Source organism: Mesoplodon densirostris, chromosome 5 (assembly GCF_025265405.1).
Source record: "Mesoplodon densirostris isolate mMesDen1 chromosome 5, mMesDen1 primary haplotype, whole genome shotgun sequence".
In the NCBI taxonomy this organism is placed as follows: domain Eukaryota; kingdom Metazoa; phylum Chordata; class Mammalia; order Artiodactyla; family Ziphiidae; genus Mesoplodon; species Mesoplodon densirostris.
The window spans coordinates 63,576,951-63,584,820 of record NC_082665.1 but is presented as its reverse complement, the minus strand read 5'-3'; the positions used below and the strand labels follow the sequence as shown (position 1 = coordinate 63,584,820).

The window sequence follows — 7,870 nt, the reverse complement described above, 5'->3', positions numbered from 1 at the left end:
TGGAAGATTGCCTATCTCCATTTCATTTAGTTGTTTTTCTGGAGTTTTATCTTGTTCCTTCATCTGGTACATAGCCCTCTGCCTTTTCATCTTGTCTATCTTTCTGTGAATGTGGTTTTTGTTGCACAGGCTGAAGGATTGTATTTCTTCTTGCTTCTGCTCTCTGCCCTCTGGTGGATGAGGCTATGTAAGAAGCTTGTGGAAGTTTCCTGATGGGAGGGACTGGTGGTGGGTAGAGCTGTAAATGTATACTTATATAGAATTTCCATGAAAGATTTTTAGCTTCTCTTTCAAGATTTAGGTTTAGGTTTACTTATAGGATGAATGTTAGATTAAAGTATAAATATTTGTTATGTGGAATGCCCATAGTTAATATTTTCTAGTGTATTAGACTGAAGCTGAATATAGATATTTCAGCCACATGCTTTATTGAAGCTGAGTTTCCTTGCAGCCCTAATTTATCTTTAGCATTTTGCATTATGCTTATGTTTAAAGTTTTACTGTACTCATTGAACTGTGCTTGGTCATTAATAATGGCAGCTATCTTTAATGAGATGCATGTTACCCTCTAGCAGGTGATATGGGCTAATAGTCTAAGAATTGTATTATGAGTCAGAAAGGAAATACTTCTTGTACAGGACTGTATTATAAAATGAGAAAAGAATACAAGCATCTTAAAAATGGAATAACATTTGAATCGGGAGAATAAAAAGAAAAAGAAAAACAGGTTTTCCTGAATAATAGCTATGTCCCCTTAACTCTGAAAGGAAAAATCATAATTCACAAATTGCTATTATGAAATCTAGCAGAAGCTTGGTCAATAATGTGCTGACTTTTTAGTTGAGATAGCCCATCTGTTACTTTGTGCTGTATGGAGGCAGAAGAGAGAGGTGGTTACCTTGGAGCATGTACATTGTCTAGCATTAAAGCTGCCAGAGAAAATAAGTATACATGATCTTACTACTTAGAACGCTGAGAACATTTCTAAAGTTGTATTGGCCTGCATACTACCCATTTACATTTACACCAGTGTTGATTCTTACATACAGGTCTAGTTAGAGTGCAGTGTTTAATTATTAATTCGTATCTTCTCTTTGGTACCTTTATCTTAAAATGAGGGTTTGGAAGATGAGAATGTAAGGTCAAGATTTACAGGCACAGTTAACATAGCTCTATAATTGGATTCATAGGAATCAAGGTTTAGATTCAGTTCACCCAGCAGTGTGACATTGGGTAATGCCTTTGAGTCTGTAAATGGAGTAATTATCCATGGTCTCTTTAACTCCCAGGGTAGCTGGGAATATCCAAGGGGATTATTGCATGGGATAATAGTAAAGGAAGTTCAGTACAGAAAAGTAGAATACCTTATTATTATTTTCCATTGTGTGGTAAAGGTAATCACATCTCCTTACATTTCTTTCATCTTCACTTCAAGCTTCATTACTAAAATATGTTAGTCTGAAAATGAAAAAGTATTCAATTCTGTAAACACGTCAGTGTTGCTAGTAAGTTTCAGAGTAGAGAATGGGGAAATAGCTTGCACTGTATGAAAAGTAGTACTTACACTGAGAATCTTCTTTCTTAAGAGTTATTGTACTGGGAATTAAAAAAAAAATTTAGTAGAGAAATAAGGGACAGAAAATTATTCCAACCCCGGCTGGGGCTCTGTTATCTCACTGTGTGGTTGTTAACCAAGTACATGGTTACCATCACTTTTCTGATCACTTTTCCATAATGTATTTGGGACGAAGAGGGGTTTGTGCCACTTTCTTTCCCACTTCTTTAGCTTCACTATTCTGGTGGCATTTTCTCTTTTCTGTCATATTTTGCTGTGCCATGGCCCACTGCACATGTGTTGTTGCTGTGTCAGAGAGGTCAAGGGGAGCAGAGCCCTTTGTATGAAGCTGAGACCCTCCAAGTGGCCTCCACAGGGGTGGAGGAGAAGGCAGGGTGTGTATTCTTTTGTTATGCCCTTGTCAATTACTTCCTACCTACAATAGTATTCTAAAAAATTATATGAGCATGTATAGCATATCACTGAAACATTGGAAAACTATCTTAAAATTAAAAACATGTAGAATAATTTAACTTGTGTACCAAATAGAGTGTCCATTGTTTAAGACAAACATGCTCAAGAAGTTAGAGTTGGCTTGGGGATTTATCTGTGTGTGCAGACTGGTTTATAATGTCACTCTCTTATTCTTTGATTTCTCCACCTTTAGGAGGGGCCTTTCTTGTTTCTTGCTGTCAAACATATCTCCACCCACATTTAGAACACTTCATCCTTTACCCACAGGAGTCAATCTTAAGCATCTTCCAACCCCTAGCAGGATATTTCTCCAAGTCTTTAATGTGTTTCCAGAGAGACAGCCCAGGGTAGATTTTGATAGCTTTAGTCTAACAGAACAATCTAGGGTATCATGGGAACTCTATTTGTGTTTCTCATGAGGTCACAGATTATTTCATCAATATGCTCCTTTTTTTTTTTTTTTAGTGTCTAGCAGTTAGTTGCTAAGTCAGATACACACAAACATATACACACAGCTACACACTCTGCTCGCGCAAGAAGGAAACACTAATTCTCAGAGACTGATCTTTCTAAATGAGAGTTCTCAAACTAGTAATCCCCTAGCCAAACTCAGCCCACAAATATATTTTATTTGGCCCATAGTTTTTGTTTATTTTTAGAAATTGAGCCAGTATTGAAAATGGGCACATTTCATATAAAAATTCAGATTTCTGGCTTTTTAAATGAATATTGTAAGATTTAGATACACTAGACCAACAATGCTACATGGCAAAATTTGACTAAATTCAGTAGGGGCTGTCTCCTTTAGTCAGGACCTGTGGTCTTCATTCAGCCACAGTCTCTACTAGTCCCTGTTACTCCCCTCAACGTGGAGGCCATGCTAATTGTTATTCATCACTACATTGTTCTACTCTTTCCTGCCCACTTCACTCCCTGGCATTTTCTGCCTCTCCATGATAGACCATAGTCAAAACCCATAATTCTAAGTCATAGAAAATCAATGTTATGTCCTGATTCCTGACTAAACTTGTTCAGTGGCAGTAATCACTGTTCAGATTTGTCATGTTTTTATCCATAACAAACTTGGATCTGTAGCAAACTTACATTTTTGGGCCATAAAGTGGAAATGATAAATAAGGAGTAAAACTATAAAATCTACCTGATCAAAATAATAATTTTAAGAATGAAAATATGATATCTCTTATAGGCGGAATCTAAAAGAAAGATGATACAAATGAACTTATATACAAAACGGAAATGGACCGAAACTTATGGTTACTAAAGGGCAAGGGTGGGAGAGATAAAGTAGGAGTTTGGGATTAACATACACACACTACTATATATAAAATAAATAACCAACAAGGACCTAATGTATAACACAGAAAACTATACTCAATATTTAATAATAACCTATAAGGGAAAAAATCTGAAAAAGAATATATGTATTCATATATATATATATATGCATCACTTTGCTCTACACCTGAAACTAACACAGTGTTGTAAATCAACTATACTTCAATCAAAAATAAATTTAAAAAATAAAGAAGGGGTAAAGATGTAGAAAGATATATATATATATATATATATATATATATATATATACTGGATAGCTGACCATCACTGAAAGCAATTTTAAGTGTTCATGTGTTTTGGCAAGGATAAACACATTCTACTTTTTTCCCCCCCAATTCATAATGTCCTAGAGTAGATGCTACAGACAGATATGTGACAATTATAAAAATGGAGTGGGATTCCTTGAGGAGAGAGAAAACAAGGCAAAAGTCTTATTTTCTCAATTCTTCAGTTGTGAGCTGTCTGGTTGTGGTTGAGAAGGAAGGAATCATGGCATATTAAATCTGGAATGATGCCTACTAACATGATGTACCTTCTCCCACACCCCAACATTTACAGATGAAGAAACTGAGAATTAGAAATACTGAATGACCAGCCCATAGTCATACTACTCATCTTTTGCAGTATCTGGAACACAGGATCTTTGGCCAAGAGATAGTGCTGCCCTTGATCATTAGAAATTCTCTCAGTACATGCAGTTGGCATTGATCTCTTATATCTGCAGGCTACATGATGTACCTGTTTCAGTAAGACTTAAGTTGGTCAGTGGGCAGGGAAGATGGTCATATCATGGACTAGGGTGAATTAAATTAACGTAGTTTTCATTTTTATAAAATGTTTCACCTCTGTACCTGTTAGGCCGTGAGACTTTATGAACTGTGTTTAATCTATTGCTCTTTTTACCAAGGCGACATAGTAGAGAGAAAGGAGCCCTGGTAATGAAAGACAGTCAGCTCTGATTTATATTCTGGATCTGCCTAGTGTTTAAGACCATGACCAGGAAATTTAATCTTTCTGAATCTCAGCCACTTTATCAGTATCATTAAGATAATGCTACTCAGCTTGGTGGACTGTCAATTTATTATTCATTGAACAAATACATATTAAACCCCTACTATGTGCCAGACATTCTTCTTAATGCTAGTAGAGAGTCAGAAAAAAAAAAATGTTCTTCCTTACCTTCCAGAGGGCAAGATGGGTGTAAGGATTAAATACATATCTGCAGTGGTTCTTGGCATAGAGGGCATACTCAATAATTTTCATTTTACATTCTCTCCCCTATTCTTTTACAAAACCAAGCCCTAAGATCAGGAGAATCTTTGCTCCGAAGTTTCAGTATAGAAAACAGAGAAGCATATAAATTGCCAAGGATGGGACTTTGCACATAACCAGCCACAATCCAAAATATTTTTTTCCTACGTGCCCAGCCTGAATAAGATAGGTGATATTAAACAAAAGGGTAAGTGCACAAGCACCCCAACTACACACTTCCTCATGACAACATATGCAATCTCGTCCTTATAAAATACAGAAGCAGGCCCAACATTACTTGTATTTCAGAATTTTTCTGTGGCTCCTGGGAAAATATCACAGATATTTGCTCTGTCATTGTTTCTTCACATAACAGTTATAAGGCAAAGTAAGCTTCTCCTGCCTCTAATTTCCTACACACTAGAAGTGAGGTTGGGGGTAGGTGATTAATCAAGAAAAAAATTCTTATATCTTCTTTTGATCTTCATCTCTGAAAAAAAGAAAAGAGTTTAAGCAGAATTAGGCTGAGGGGAGGAGATCTTGAAGGCATTCAGGAAAACTAACAAGTGAATCACTTATTTCTTTTTCCCAAAAGAATTATTTGTTGATAATTGGGGGAAGAAAAGAGAATCAACACTTTGCTGGGCCTCTTCTACATGTTATTTCATTTAATTCTCACAACATGCAACCAACTAATTAGAATAATATATAATTGGTATAAAACACACACAGTTTAAGTATAATTTTAGATTAGACATCTTTTGCCCCTATTTTTCCACTGCATCATGAGTGAGGTTCCTCGTACCCCATTAGCAGCTGTGATACAGGTCTGTGTTTGCCTGAACTTTGTTTCATTTCAATCCAGGGTATACTTTAGTATTACATAGAGTTATTTGATGTGGTGACACCTCCCTAAGATAACATCGTGGGGTAATGTAGAAGATACTAGGTGAATGTCATCAGACATCAATTTCAGGCCTGCTGCTAACTGGCTGCATGGCATGTGTTGGGCAAGTCATGTGATCTTGCTGGGCCTTGGTTTCCTCACCTGTGAAATGAGATGAGGATTGACTTCATTAACTGTAACAGCCTTGTAGCTCAACAAAGCCAGGTTCTCAGGGGATGTGTGTGTTTAAATTAGTTTTCCTTTGAGATACATGGCTGCCTCACTCTTTCAAAATACTAGAAATATTCTGAATTCTCACAAAAGTAGAGTTCTACTCTCTCCTCAGATATATGTGTGTGTGTGTGTGTATATGTGTGTGTGTGTGTGCGTGTGTATAAAATTAATTCTAAAATCCTCCCATACACACCTGTCATTGGCACCTGCTCCAGGTAAGCTGATGGAATAGGAAACAGGAAACAGATGCCTGCAGTTATAGATCTCCTCTTTCAGAAGCCTGGATCCTGAATTATGAGAATGCTGTCTCTTTCCTAGAATCTTCTTTCTCTGCCCTCTTCCCTTCATTACTAATCTTAACCTCCTTTCAGTTACCTGAGATGGCTACCCCGGGCTAAATTATTTTTGAAAGTTGTGGCCTTATACTTTACATGCCTGTATTGTAACAGAAGAAATCAAAGACTAATTTTCAATTGCAATTTCAAGCTGTAGCGGAAGTGAGGATTGTTCTGGAAGATGGGAAGGTAACTTCAGGGAAGTCAAGCTTTCTGAGCAGCCCACATCCTATAGATGACAATAAACATTCATGGATTTAAGAAATGTAAAGCCCCAATGGAATTCCCGGTACATAGTAGGTGAATAGTGGTGAATCTTCTTATTCTTCCTCTTCAAGCCAGCTTTGCATATTGTATAATCTACTCAGATCCCTGGTAGGCTTGTCCTCTTTTAAAATCCCCTTGAAGTGTTTGAAGCCTGGGACAATGTTTTAGAATTTTACCTAATGTATTAGTTCTACAAATGAACCATTTTTCTCTTGCGCTTTCTTTTATCTTTCTCTGGCTCTTGCTAATCCTTTATTTTATTCTCCATTGCTTTTTTCTCTCCTTCCTTCTTTTGAATGTGTACCTTTTACATCTACAGAATTGCCATCTCCTAATATTCTTATTATCCAGCCCACCTCACTTGTGGCCATGGGGTAAAGTAAATTCTCTGGCTTGGGAGCAGGTCTAGTAATGTGCAGAAATACCATCCCTGAGACAACGGGAGAATTTAATATGCTTTCTAATCTCTTCTTCCCCTGTGCCCCTCCTCTGTTGTCCCTTGTATCAAAGTACTGAGAGTCGGGCAATCTTTTTTTTTCTTTCTTTTTTTTCCATTTTCTTTTCTCCTGCCTTGTTTTGTTTTGTCAGCTTGTAGAAGACTGAGAACCAGGGATGTATGATGAAGAGCCTGACAGTCTGAAAGCAGGAAAACAGCAGAGGGGTGGGCAGGATTGAGGAGGCTGCTGTTGATTCCTGCGCATTCCTGGCATTCTTCCACTTCAGTGAACCCTATTTATTTACTTTTCTTTAAAAATGAAGTCAACTACCTGTAGGTTTTTAAAATTAATTTTTATTGGAGTATAGTTGATTTACAGTGTTGTGTTAGTTTCTGCTGTACAGCAAAGTGAATCAGTTATACATATACATATATCCACTCTTGTTGAGATTCTTTTCCCACATAGGTCATTACAGAGTATTGAGTAGAGTTCCTTGTGGTATACAGTAGGTCCTTATTAGTTATCTCTTTTATATATAGTAGTGTGTATATGTCAATCCCAATCTCCCAATTTAAAATATATGGAACGCTTCATGAATTTGCGTATCATCCTTGGGCAGGGGCCATGCTAATATTCTCTATATTATTCCAATTTTAGTATATATGTGCTGCCGAAGTGAGCACCTGCCTGTGGTTTTTATTGCCCTCCTTCCCAGGTCTTTGTCTTTCTTATGCCTATTGCTTATTTCCCCCTCTACTTTTTCTTCCTCTCTTCCTCTTTTCCTAGATAACTGTCCTCCCTCTTCTCTAGCTCATACTTTTTTCAAGGACGGCATAAATCCTCTTCATTTCATAAAAGATGGGCTGATCATCAATAATAATAAAACAGAAAATGTGTCTTGCTTTATAAAGTCAGATTTTTTTTTCATTTTCACATTTCCTCTAACTCTTGAAATAACCCTAAGAGGTACGTATTACTGTCATTCCCATTTCACAGGTGACAAAACCAAGCCCAGGCCCCACATTACATTGAACCACTAGGTATTCTGATTCCTGATAATATGCCCTTTGCACAA

General features: G+C 37.0%; 1 non-coding gene across 1 annotated transcript; it reads right to left on the bottom strand.

Moving 5' to 3' along the window:
* Positions 1-7,369: 7,369 nt before the first annotated feature.
* On the bottom strand, positions 7,370-7,478 carry LOC132491519 (U6 spliceosomal RNA). Its single transcript, XR_009532728.1, has one exon. It is a non-coding gene; the product is annotated as a U6 spliceosomal RNA (small nuclear RNA).
* Positions 7,479-7,870: the final 392 nt, after the last annotated feature.